We start from the raw sequence: 13,212 nt of genomic DNA, 5'->3' as shown, positions 1-13,212 counted from the left end.
CACCTCACTGGAATAATGAATTAGAAAAAGTGCCCCCAGGTGACTGACCATGGCCACGCTGTCGGCCACAGGGCCTGAGAACTGAGTGGAACAAATGCTGGGACATCATCTCAGGAATCCAAGGATGTATTCTTGGATGAGTTCTTTATGAAAATGTACGCCAAGCCGGCAGCAGTGTGAATAGAGAGTGGGCAGCAGGGGAAATGCACCCACAGGGCCCGAGGCGGCCCACGCTTAAAGCCCCGCTGCGGCAGTTGGGGGGGGGGGGGTCCAGCAGGAGTCACACGGGGGCAAAAATGCATCATGGCACAGCAACGGACACTGACGGGAATTTCGTGAGCTCTGTAGATTTTTAAAATAATATGCAGAAGCATTTCTGTTTCGTAGTTAAGTGCTCCTAAGCACAAGTTTATATTTCATTGATGGTTGTGCGTGATTCAGCAATGTGAGACTAATAAAAATTAAGTCTTCTAGTAATTGTTTTAAACTTTCTTAAGTCTGTGAAACATGCTTCATCATACAACTCAAATGGAGTGAGCAGACCCATTTACTCTGCTGCTTGGCTTCCACAACGTTATCCTGAACAATTAAATTAAACATTTGCCTTTGTTTACTTCATCTGACTGGATATCCTACTTGGCCATCTTGGGAGTCCTGACAAAGGTGGAGATAAAAGAGGCAAGATGACTACCCAAATCCAATATGAAATCATGTCATGCCTTCACACATGCTCCATAATGTTTCCTTTGTCTCTTATTGAGTCTAAACTGTGACACTATTTCAAATCATTCCCATTTTCCTCAAGACCACACTATATTACCTTTCTCAGCAAGTAGCGTGGGCCCCTAGATTTACTAATACTGAGGTCTTCAGACATAAGCTCTACTCCACCTTCCCACGCCCATTCTATCTCCTGTCTTTGGTGAAGAAGCAATCTTTCTTCTTGCCAAGTGGAATCCAGACACTTTGCTTAGGGCTGTAGTTCCTTCTCACCTACTTACAAAACTGATCAATTAATTATACTTCTCTAGGATCCTTTGTATTTACTAAGATACTTGCATTTCCCCTTGTACTCCTCCTAAGATTCTGACTATTTCTAAATGTTCTCCCTTATTAGTCTCATCCTTTGCACTGGTACCAACCGTTAACTCCAAACACCCACCAACGCACATATAAACACAAACTCTACCTCCAGATCATCATGCACTTGCTTTCTAACTGGCACTTTCTAAGTGAGTTTTCCTTCTGCAGTTAAGATATCCTTAATTTTAAGATTATGTGTTATACTCAGGACTAACTCATCTATGATTTTATAAGATAGTCTTTGCTTGACTTAACGGAAAAACAAAGGTCAAAAAAAAACACAAAACAACACAACAAAAACAAATGGCAAGTGATGAACTAGCCTAGACCTCAGCTTGGTCCAGCTCCAGACAATGCACCTAAAAGCCAACCCACGCTGTCATACTCGTCTTTGCAGCCTCAATGTCCAGGACACTATGACTGCTGAATTAATGCTGCCTGAATAAATAAATCAATGCCATTGGACCAACCAAAACTCATCCGGCCTCTCCTCTACCTACCTAACTCCGTTCATATTTCTTGGCTTGGCATTAAAGCCATCAGTGCTCCAACCCCTGCTTTCCTGAGCAGCATTACTAACCCCAACACGGTCCTTACACTTCAGCTAAATCAAATTATTTAATATTCCCTAAAATGTTCTGGGTTTTCCTTGTCTTTAGTCAAGTTTTTTTCTTCTGCCCGAAATTCTCCATCTCTGATGGAGACTGTACTCAGGCAACCTTCAGGAACTAGCTGCAGTATCAATCACTTTTAGAAACTTCCAGAAGCTTTCCAGGATGTGGCTCAGCAACCCCCAAGAGTCAGGCCTTTTTCCTCTGCTCATCTGAACGCTCATGGCACGCGTCACGGGAGACTGAACCTTCTGGAATGATAATGAGATGTTGCCAATTCCGGGCATTAACGGTGACAGGTCATCGACCGTGTCCTGAGCACGAGCATCACGCATGGTGCTGAGTGCTTTACGGACGTTCACTCAGATCACTCTTCTCAAGAACTCTATCCACTACTGTCTCCAGCTCCCCCCAGGCACCAGAAGGTGAAGTAACCTGTCCAGCTACACAGCGTTTAAGGAGGGGAAGAGATATTTTTAACTTAGGCAGCAGGCTTCAGGCTACTAGCTTTTCTCAATGGGTTCTTCGAAAGAATTAAGCCCTAATGCCCAAAGGTGTCCACTGTATTAACTTCCCTCCTATGTATCGAAAATGGCATTAGCTATGTCATCCTTGGGATAATTGAGAAAACAGTCACTCTAATCATATTGGTAGGAATTCATTTTCTCACAGAACCTGGCTGAGAAAGACTGGATGTTTTTAACTACTGATACTTCGCACGTTTCTGATATCCCATCCCCATATTAGCAGATTTTACAAGTCCTCAAAAGCTGGAACTTGATCTCATTCAACTTTTTATTTCCTATGAGATGTGTTCTGGTATTTTAATCATGTTCACATGGTCAAGCCTCTCCTTAATTGACTAAATTCTTATATTCAGCAATCCAGGCTGGATGATAAGCATCTTCCTTAAAATACACTAAAACCACCTGATACATTTCTTTGGTTGTTTCTGACAGACACTTAAAACTCACTATTACTAAGGTATAAAGACAGTAAGATACATCAATTTTTTTTTTTAATTTATTTGAGAGAGAGAGAATGAGAGAGAGAGAACACATGAGAGGGGATAGGGTCAGAGGACGAAGCAGACTCCCTGCCGAGCAGGGAGCATGATGTGGGACTCGATCCAGGGACTCTAGGATCATGACCTGAGCCGAAGGCAGTCGCTTAACCAACTGAGCCACCCAGGCGCCCCAAGATACATCAATTTAAAGTGTATATTAGTGGCAAGTTTTGATGGAGACTTAGGGCTGTGAAATTATGGTCACATTTGAGATACAGAGCATTTTCAACATTCCTGCAAGTTTCTTCCTGCCCCTTTGCAGTACATCCTATTGCCATACCCAGCCCCAGTTAATCACTGATCTGCTTCCTATCACTACAGATTAGTTTGCCCGTCCTAGAATTTCAGTTAAATGGAATCATACAATATGTAGTCTTTCCTGTTTGAATTCTTTCACTGAGATATGACTCAGATTCATCTGTGGTGTTGCATGTATCAGCAACTGGTTTCTTTCTATTACTAAGTAGTAATCTAGTGTATGAATAGATCACATTTTGTTTAAACATTCATCTGTTGATGGACATATGGATAGTTTCCAGTTTTGAGCTACTATGGATAAATTTGTTATGAACATTTATATATAAATCTTTGGGTAGATGTTTGTAGTCCCCCCTGCCTTTTTTTAAGATTTTATTTATTTGAGAGAGAGAAAGAGAGCCCGAGAGAGTGAGCAAGCACGAGCTGGGGAGGAGGGCAGAGGAAGAGAGAGAAGCAGGCTCCCCACTGGGCAGCCTGACCTGGGGCTCAACCCCAGGACCCCGGGATCATGCCCTGAACCGAAGTCAGATGCTTAACCCACTGAGCCACCCAGGCATCCCTGAATTCCTTTTTTTTTTTTTTTTTGTATAAAGGCTTGGTTGGATAGTAGGTGGATTCTTAGCTTTTGAAGGAACTTTATCGGCAGCTTTAATTTTATTAATTTTTTTTTTTAAGATTTAATTGAGAGAGAGCAAGCACACGTGTGCATGACCAGGAGGGGCATGAACAAGTAGGAGGGGTGTGCAGAGCAGGAGGGGCAAAGGGAGAGGAAGAGAGAATCCAAAGCAGACTCCATGATCAGCATGGAGTCCAACATGGGGCTCAATCTCATGACCCAGAGATCACGACCTGAGCTGAAACCAAGAGTCAGACAGTTAACTGACTGCGCCACCCAGGCACGCTGGTGACTTTATTTTTAAAAGCCCCAAACTGCAAATAACCATGCATATACAAGTGACTGAATGAATAAATTTTGGTATACAATGAAATACTACTCCACAATAAAAAGGAATAACACACAAAATGCATAAATCTCAAAATAATTATGCTGACTGAAAGAAGCCAAATGAAACCGAGCCACTTGTATCTATGATTCTATTTCTAAAAAAATTTGAGAAAATGCAAAGTAATCTATAGTGACAGAAAGCAGACCAGTGGTTGCCTGGAGACTGCAGTAGAAAGAGGAGTGGATTTCAAAGGGCTTTGAAGAAATTCTTAAGGGTGATGAAAATGTTATCTTGATTGCGGTGAATTCAAAATTCCTTAAGTTGAATATTTAAAATATGTGCGGCTTATTGGATATCAATTACATTTGATAAATTTAAAAAAAATTTTTTTAAAGCCCACAATGGTACTTATGGGAACAGAGAAATTCCTTTATGTTAATACGATAATTTTGAAAGTCTCTATTTACAAAACTTGAATGCAATTATTTATGTGGGTGTCTAAACTCTAAAAACAACTGGGCAACAGAATTGCTCTAAAGAATCTTAAAAACAACAACAAAACCCTACTTAACGCCAACGAGCCCTTTCATCCATTAAAATAAATAAAATGAAGCCCATGTGTGATAACTGAGTGATTTCTCAGATGCGTACCAGAGGTGCGACCTGGTGTGCTGTGACTAACGGGCATGTGTGAGTTTGGTGAACTCGTATGTGTTACAGACCAGGATGGTGGTCGTGGGGGGTAGTGATCCTGAACACAGAAAACACAGAATTCAAGTTAGAAACACTGCATGTGACAAAGAGGACACCTCTTAACACAAAGCACCATAATCAATGAGGAGTCCAGAACAGCTATGACTATGCACAAAACAACATAACTACTGTTACACATAAAAAGCACAGGGGGAGCAATGGGATGCCAACAGAAACAAGGAAGAGGAGACTTTAATCTGCCTCTCTCAGTACAAGACAGATGAGGGAGACAAAAAATAAGAAAGGATATACAGCACAACCAGTAATGAGATCTTACTGCTATGTAGTGAACTTTTACCTTGATGACAGAGGAGATACCTTCTCAACTACACATGGAATATTTTTTAAAAAATCACATAGAGGGCATAAAGAAAACTTCAGCAAGTTCCATAAAATTAAAAAAAAAAAATACAACACTCTGATCTCAATGTAGTAGTACTAGAAACTATTAATAAAATAAAAAAAAAAAAACTAAAAGGCCTTGTCTACCTGGAAATTAGTAACATCTCCTAATAAGTAGTAGAGAAGAGGAAAAACATAAACTGAAATGAAGGGACTTCTCACCAGAATCTATGGCTTTTGTTCAAAGCAGTGATCAGAGAAACATTTAAAAATATCAGTAAAAATAAATGAATGAAAATAAACTACGTGCCTCAGAGAAAAAAAGATTTTAAAAACAAAAAACAGAGCCTCCATGACCCATGGATGATATCATAAGGTCTATCTTGTGAGCAACTGGCGTTCCAGAAGGAGCGCGGAGAGAAAATGAGACAGAAAATGTACTTGCAAAGATAATGCCTGAAAATCCCCCAAATTTGATGAAATACATAAATTTACATAGTTAAGAAACCTGGCAAACTGCCAGTAGCATACATGCAAACACAGAGAGCCATCGCTAGCCTCTAGACACACAAACAATACGCGGTTAGAGAGTGTAAGTAGAGGAAACACCATCAATAAGAGCAACAAAGAAGATAAATGCTCAGGAGTAAACTAAAACTCCTGGAAAACCCCAAAGTTGGCTTGAACAAACAGACAGTCCTCACTCCTGGATAGGATAATACCACATCATAAAAATGCCATTTTTCTCTAAGTTAATTTACACATTTAATGCAATATCAATAAATACACCAACAAGCTTTTTAATGGGGCTAGACAAGTTGATATGACAAGCTCATTTGGGGAAAAAAATGAAAATACCCAAGGCATACCGAGAAAACCCAGAGGAAAAAAAGCACCATGTAGGGGAGGGAGGAAGAGCCTTATGAGATAAAGATAAGCTCAAAGGAGATCATGGGTTACAAGGTTTAAAAAAAACCAAAAACCATCTGAGTACTCTAAGTAAATATTGATGGGACCCTTCTATAACTGCGATATAGGGAAAAGTTCTAATTGTGATCCCAAATCCAAAAGCAATAAAAGGAAAGACTGGTAAATCTTGGCCACATTAAAACAAAACAAACACATTGAAGAGGAAGGGCTGATCTCTCCAACATAAAAATTTATTCTTTAAAACTGGACTGAGAAATGAGTAGTTAATTCACTCTCTCCTCTAAAAATGTTTCTGAAATAGCCCTTACACATACCAGAAAACATTCAACCTTACTCATAGCTAGAGAAAGGCAATTAAAATTACACCAACATACCTGGTGGCAAAAATACAAGACAACGCGTTCTGTTGGTGAGGCTGGGGGCAGGGGGGTGGTGGGTGGGAATAAACATTCGCATATACTGCTGATCGGAATGCAAACTGGTATTGCCTTCCAGGAAAGGAATTTGGTGACACATAACAAACCTACAAATGCATTCACCTGTTGACCCAGCAATCTTCTATCTAGGAATGTACCTGAAAGATAAACCTCCAACATTATAAAATGGAATATGCCGAAGGTATTTACTGGAGCACCATTTGTAACTGCAAGATACTCTAAACAACTTAAATGCCCACGCACAGGACTGGCTGACTAAACCATGGGGCATCCACACCATGAACTACTACATAGCTGTGAAAAGGAATAAGGACCATCTCTTATAAACTGGGATGAAGCAGTCTTCAGAAAATATGAAGTGAATAAAGCAAACTATAAAACAGTATCAATGTCACCTCTAATGAAAGAAAGAAGGGAAAACAAGAAAATATAGACTTGTTTATCTAAGGGGAAAAGAATGAAAGGAAGGAGAAATCAGAAACCAAGGAGACTGATTACCCTCAGTGGGTGGGGAAACAGGATGGAATGGATCGGGGTGGGGATGGATAGGAGAGAGTGGCTGGTAGCAACATTTAACTGAGGACATCTTTTTTATATATAATTTTGACTTTTAGAACTGTGTTAACATACCACATTCTCAAAAACAAATTAACAAAATCAGCAAAGTTGGAAGAACACCCAAATTTGAATACAAACACAACAAATGAACCTAACTGTATTTCAAATAAATAACATGGACACACTGAAGAGGAGATAGAACCAACCTTAGCAACTTCTGGATATGATATTTTGACTACATACCTTTGGGCTAAAGACAAAAAGAAGGTAAACAAAGGTTCAACTCCCATTAGCAAATATTTTTTTTTTTAAGATTTTATTTATTTATTTGAGCCAGAGAGAATGAGAGAGAGAGAGAGAGCACATGAGAGGGGGTAGGGTCAGAGGGAGAAGCAGGCTCCCTGCCGAGCAGGGAGCCCGATGCGGGACTCGATCCAGGGACTCCAGGATCATGACCTGAGCCGAAGGCAGTCGCTTAACCAACTGAGCCACCCAGGCGCCCCCATTAGCAAATATTTTAAAAAGAGATTTACTAAGATGTAATTTACAGACCATAAAGTTTGCCCATTTCATGTACAGCAGATTTACTTCTCACAGTGGCATGGGTTAGCAATTTTAAAACTGTGTGTATTCTAGGATTAAATACTATGTGTATTCTAGAAATACATTGTGGACGGGAGCAGGATGGGAGTAGTTTTCTCCCTGTTAGATAAGGGGGTTACAAATATGGAAAGGGGGAGGCTGCAGGGAAGCCTGTAGTGCTGGATAAAACTGGAAATGTCAGTAAAGATGCCTGGCTTTTAATATATGCAGTGATGCAGGTAGACAAGAATAGATACAGATGCATGTGTGTGTGTGAACAAAAACATGCATTTCCTATTTCTGTCAATTGAGAAGATCTAGAAGCAATGACCAAACAGTAGCAGTGAACACACCCAGCTCCCAGGTCTTGGTTTATAAATACTCCATTTATAAATACTAAAACCAACCAGACTTCCTAAGAAAAAGGGCTGACTGTAGGGCTAGGGGAGGAAAAGTAAAAGTTGAGCCTGGAACATACTGCTGTGTCAGAAAGCAAGTGATGGGCACCTGCCAGAAGGACATAGAAGGCAGCCTGACGGAGCCCCCAAATGGCCAAATCTAACACAATTTGAGCATCAAAATAAATAATAGTAAAAGAATTACTATTAACAAATAGTATTATTTACTAATAAATAGAATAAGCCTTCATGATTCCATGCTGATACAAATTCATAAATACAGGGGGTAGAAAGGAAAGCCTGTCTTAAAGTAGAGCGTCATCTAATAAATGTAAGGAATGATGGAATTAGAAATCACCAGCATGATAGTTGTAGGCACGAATTCCCAATGGATACTAAAACTACTCAGTACGGGTGCAAGTTGGTTTGAAAAGAGCAGGATATTCATTTAATGGCAGAATATTTCCTCACAATGTACTTCTTACAAAATTAGAAACAGACCAATAGTAACTTCGTAGTGGAGGAACCTGGAAGATACTACCTTAACCATATGCTGAAGTTAACATCACCAGTAAAGGGTCAAACTGACATCGTCTGCTATGGAGACAACACAACATCTCTTCTGTGGTCTTCCTGCTGATGAACCCAAATGGACTGTCATTCCACAAAATAACTGACCTATCCTCTTCAAAATAACCCATACTCTTCCAAAATGTCATAAGAGACAAAAAAAGAAGAAAAAGCAAAGAATAAGCCAACAGAACTGTTCCATTTTAATGAAAACTGAGCAACCTGACAATTAAGTAAATCCTGTGATCCCAGACTGGACCATGAAACAGGGAGAAGACATTTTTATTTCTTTTGCTATAAAGGATATTACTGGGACAACTGGCATAATTTGAATAAGGTCTGGGGTTAGGAAACAGCATTGTGTCAATGTTAATTACATATTTAAATAATTATATCTTTATTTTTAGGAAATATACACTGAAGTGTTTGGAGGTAAAAAGGCAGTATGTCCACAACTCACTCTAAAATAATTCTGGGAAAAATCATTATGTATACATATGGAAAGAGCAGGATAAAGCAAGTGTGATTAAGACATTATCATTTGGGGAATCTGGAAAGAGGATATTCAGGAATTCTTTGCACTATTTTTGCAACTTTCCTGTAAGTCAGAAATTATTTCAAAATAAGGTTTTAGAAGACGAGTCAAACTGTACATGTTAGATTCGTGCATTTCAGTGTATGTAAAATATAACTCAACCTTGAAAAAAAATTTTTTTTTTAAGATTTTATTTATTGATTTGAGACAGAGAGAATGAGAGAGAAAGAGCACAAGAGGGGGGAGCGGGAGAGGGAGAAGCAGACTCCCCGCCGAGCAGGGAGCCCGATGCGGGACTCGATCCGGGGACTCCAGGATCACGACCTGAGCCGAAGGCAGTCGCTTAACCAACTGAGCCACCCAGGCGCCCAACCTTGAAAATTTTAATGACAAAGATTTTTCAAGTAGGAGAATGCTGTGAGTACTGTCAAACACTGCCAATAAATACGTCAATTGGAATATTTTCGAAAGCCAGTGCAACTACGGTGAAGAATCCAGAAAGAGGTCTGGACTGTTTGACCCTGTAATTCAATACCTAGGACTTTATTCTAAAGAAATATTCTGGAATATACATATAAACAAAACAATTTATGTGCAGTGCTCTCCATCCCAGCATTCACCACAGCAGCAAAGACAGGATCATGTTAATCAACATGTTAATCAACAAGGGAGTGAATAAATTAAGACAAAGATATAATGGTACCTTGTACAGCCACTGAAATAGTGGTTCCAAAACTGGAAAATAATGATTGGGTGCTTACAATGAGCCAAAGAAGTAAAAGTGATTTTTCTTTCAGAGGAATATTTAATAACATGGAAAATATTCACTATAAGATGAAAGGAGAAAAGGAGGCCATAAAAATGCATGTTCAGTGGGGTCCCCATTTTGTCTTTCTAAAAATTATATGAATGGAGAAAAGATCGGGACAAAATACTGTGAATGATAGGACTTAGGTCTACTTACACGCTCTGCTTTTTATCTTTCTAAATTTTAAAAATGATCTAAAATGAGCACGCATTATATCTATGATGAAAAAATACTAAACCTTAATAAAATATTTTCTATAGTAAAATATCTTGAATGGGCAATCCAAAGTGTCTCGTCGTAGTAACAGCCTATATGTAATCCATTTAAACAAATTTTAAGTATTATAATTCTAGATAAGTAAATATATATCTCCATAAAAAGAAGCAAGACAGCCATTGAGAAAGCACTTAGCAATTTTAAGGCATTTCTATGAATTTCAAATTGAGAAGAAATGAGTAATTTATTTCATCAGAACTGTCAGCAAATCATGATATTCTGACATTTTGCAAAATAGGTATTTCCTGATCTCATGATTCTGATATTGTTCTAGGAAATGACTCTTACATATTACACACTATTGTCATTTTTTGTGTTATTTGGCAAAGAAGTTATGCCTGACATTTCTTTTAAGACATTAAGAGTGAAGCTATTTGAAAAGAATTAACAAAATTAAAAAAGAACTTTTCTACTTAACAAACATTCCACCTAGTTTGAATGTCTGAGGGACAGTCAGATGACATAATATACTACCAACCTCAAAGCCACATTCTGGTAAAGCAGTCTAATAATGCTAATTAGAGAAAACCATTTTAATGGAGTCTATGGTATATGAGTAATTCCAGAATTTCAAACTATAAAATTAATTTACAACAAGAGGACTTTTGCCATCTCACAAACTGGAATTGTCTCTTTTATCATGTACACATATTTCCGTGAACCACTCAAATACAGGGGACAGCATTTTAGCTATAATATATAAATGAGACTTAATTTCATTTTAACTCCTTTATTCCTATAAAATACAACCAATTCAATAACAATTACTATAGATATTTTACTGAGCACTAACTGTGTGTAAGACACTCTGCTAAGAATGTTGTTTCGTTTCATTTACTCAACTACCCTGACAGATATGGACAGTTAGCATGCTTTCATCCCACTTTATAGATGAAGAAACCAACACACTTGTAACTGGCTAAGATTTTTTTTTTTTTTTTAAGATTTTATTTATTTGACAGAGAGCACGAGCAGGGTGAGGGGCAGAGGGAGAAGCAGACTCCCCACTGAGCTGGGATACGGGTTTCAATCCCAGGATCCTGGGATCATGACCTGAGCCGAAGGCAGATGCTTAACCGAATGAGTCACCCAGGTGCCCCACTGGCTGAGATTCTTAAACTCAGAATGCTTTGTCCAAAGAGCCCAAAGTCCATTCCCTTAGCCAGGATACATCTTAAGACTACATGAGTTAACTAAGTAAGAAATACTTGAAAATAAAACAAGACAAAATCAGAGAGGGAGGAGACAAACCATAAGAGACTCTTAATCATAGGAAGCAGACTGAGGGTTGTTAGAGGGGAGTGGGGTGCAGGGATGGGGTAACTGGGTGATGGACATTAAGGAGGACACATGATGTAATGGGCACTGGGTATTATATAAGACTGATGAATCACTGAACTCCACTTCTGAAACCAATACATTATATGTTAATTAACTGAATTTAAATTAAAAAAAGAAAAAAGAAAAAATGTTCCCTAGCCCTTCCTCCATTTCACATTTAATAAACTGACATGCTTGTTACACACACACACACACACACACAAACACACACACACAAGAAATACTTGAACAGATGGAATTAAAATGTATTTTTTAAAAGATTTTATTTATTCATTTGAGACAAAGAGACACAGAGAGAGAGAGAGAGAGAGACAGAGAGAGAACATGAGCAGGGAGAAAGGGAGAGGGAGAAGCAAGCTCCCCGCTGAGCGAGGAGCCCGATGTGGGGCTTGATCCCAGGACCCTGGGATCATGACCTGGGCCGAAGGCAGACGCTTAACCATCTGAGCCACCAAGGCGCCCCAATTAAAATGTATTTTAACAGCTACAAAAGTGGTAGTGTATTACATACAAAGATTTTAGTCTATGGCAAAATAACTAACTAAAAACAATTTAAGTGTCCAAGAGTAAGGATGTGGCTAAACTATATCTGATCTACTCACTTGAGCCAGTATGCAATAATTACATTGTTGCTTACAAAGCAAAAAATAAAAAACTACAAAAAAGTATATTAATTTGAAAAAGATAAAACAACAAAACAACCCAGGAAACAAATTTATATAATCAACATTTTAAAACCAAAACAAACTGCACAGAAAAAAGATCAAAGAGATACTACAGAATTTAACTGTGATTATCTGAGAAGTGGGAATATGTATTAACCTTCTTATCTCTCCTTTTCTTCTTTCTCCTAAATTTGCTGTAAGTATATGCTACTGCCATTTCAGAATAGTCAAACTACTTTTAAAAGAGCTAGGAGGCTACATATCCAAGCTGCACAAAGAGACCAAAGAAAATGCAAAACCAAGCATGAGAAGTACAAACAATGGCTGACAATGAAACCACTTCTCATAAAAACTGCTTTAGCTATTTATTTACATATGACCACAATGGTTTCTTTTCCAGACTATCGTGTTCGTTGTAGCTTCAATTTTTTCCCTAAATCTTAATTTTGGAAACATGAAGATTTTTTTTAAGCCTCAGAGGAGATTACTAACATGTTAATTTACGAGGGGTTAGGAAGTTTGAAAGAAGGGGGTGAGAACATCTAGTGAGGAAGAGAGAAACAGGAAAGGAAATAGAAGTAGTAAGGAGAATGTACCTCAAGCGTTGTCAAGGAGAAACATTTTCTTAGTCACAACATTAGAGACTATACACAGGAAAACAAATATGAATAAGGGAAACTCAAAAAGAAAATGAGAAGTGGGATATTAGGTGTATTCCAACTGTACGAAGATTTTACATATACACATTTTTGTAAATGATATTTAATAAGGAAGGACAGAAAGCTTTGGGAAATAACACAACAAAGTACACCTCCCTTGTTTTTATGACTATTACATACAGTTTCAAATGAACCAAGAAAAAAAGGCTGGGAAACCAAAATATTCTAGAAATAGTCTTAAAATAACAGGGCAAATTCTTGGACACAGAGATCTGTAAAGCACGAAACTGCATATACCTAATTAAATGCAGCTTACAACAATATTAGCATCACCAACAATCATCAGTTCCTTTCAAAGTGACGTTTATTACCACTTCAGAACATTCATAATAG

General features: G+C 38.4%; 1 protein-coding gene across 5 annotated transcripts in view; it reads right to left on the bottom strand.

Moving 5' to 3' along the window:
- The window catches only part of MRTFB (myocardin related transcription factor B), a 193,569-nt gene that overhangs the window by 87,415 nt on the left and 92,942 nt on the right, over positions 1 to 13,212 (bottom strand). The gene's annotated exons all lie outside the window — the stretch shown is intronic.

The sequence above is a fragment of the Mirounga angustirostris genome, unplaced genomic scaffold (assembly GCF_029215605.1).
Source record: "Mirounga angustirostris isolate CCGP_5_RB_7025 unplaced genomic scaffold, mMirAng1.0.hap1 SCAF_5, whole genome shotgun sequence".
In the NCBI taxonomy this organism is placed as follows: domain Eukaryota; kingdom Metazoa; phylum Chordata; class Mammalia; order Carnivora; family Phocidae; genus Mirounga; species Mirounga angustirostris.
The sequence above is the reverse complement of the archived record's forward strand: the minus strand, read 5'-3'. Positions and strand labels throughout refer to the sequence as shown.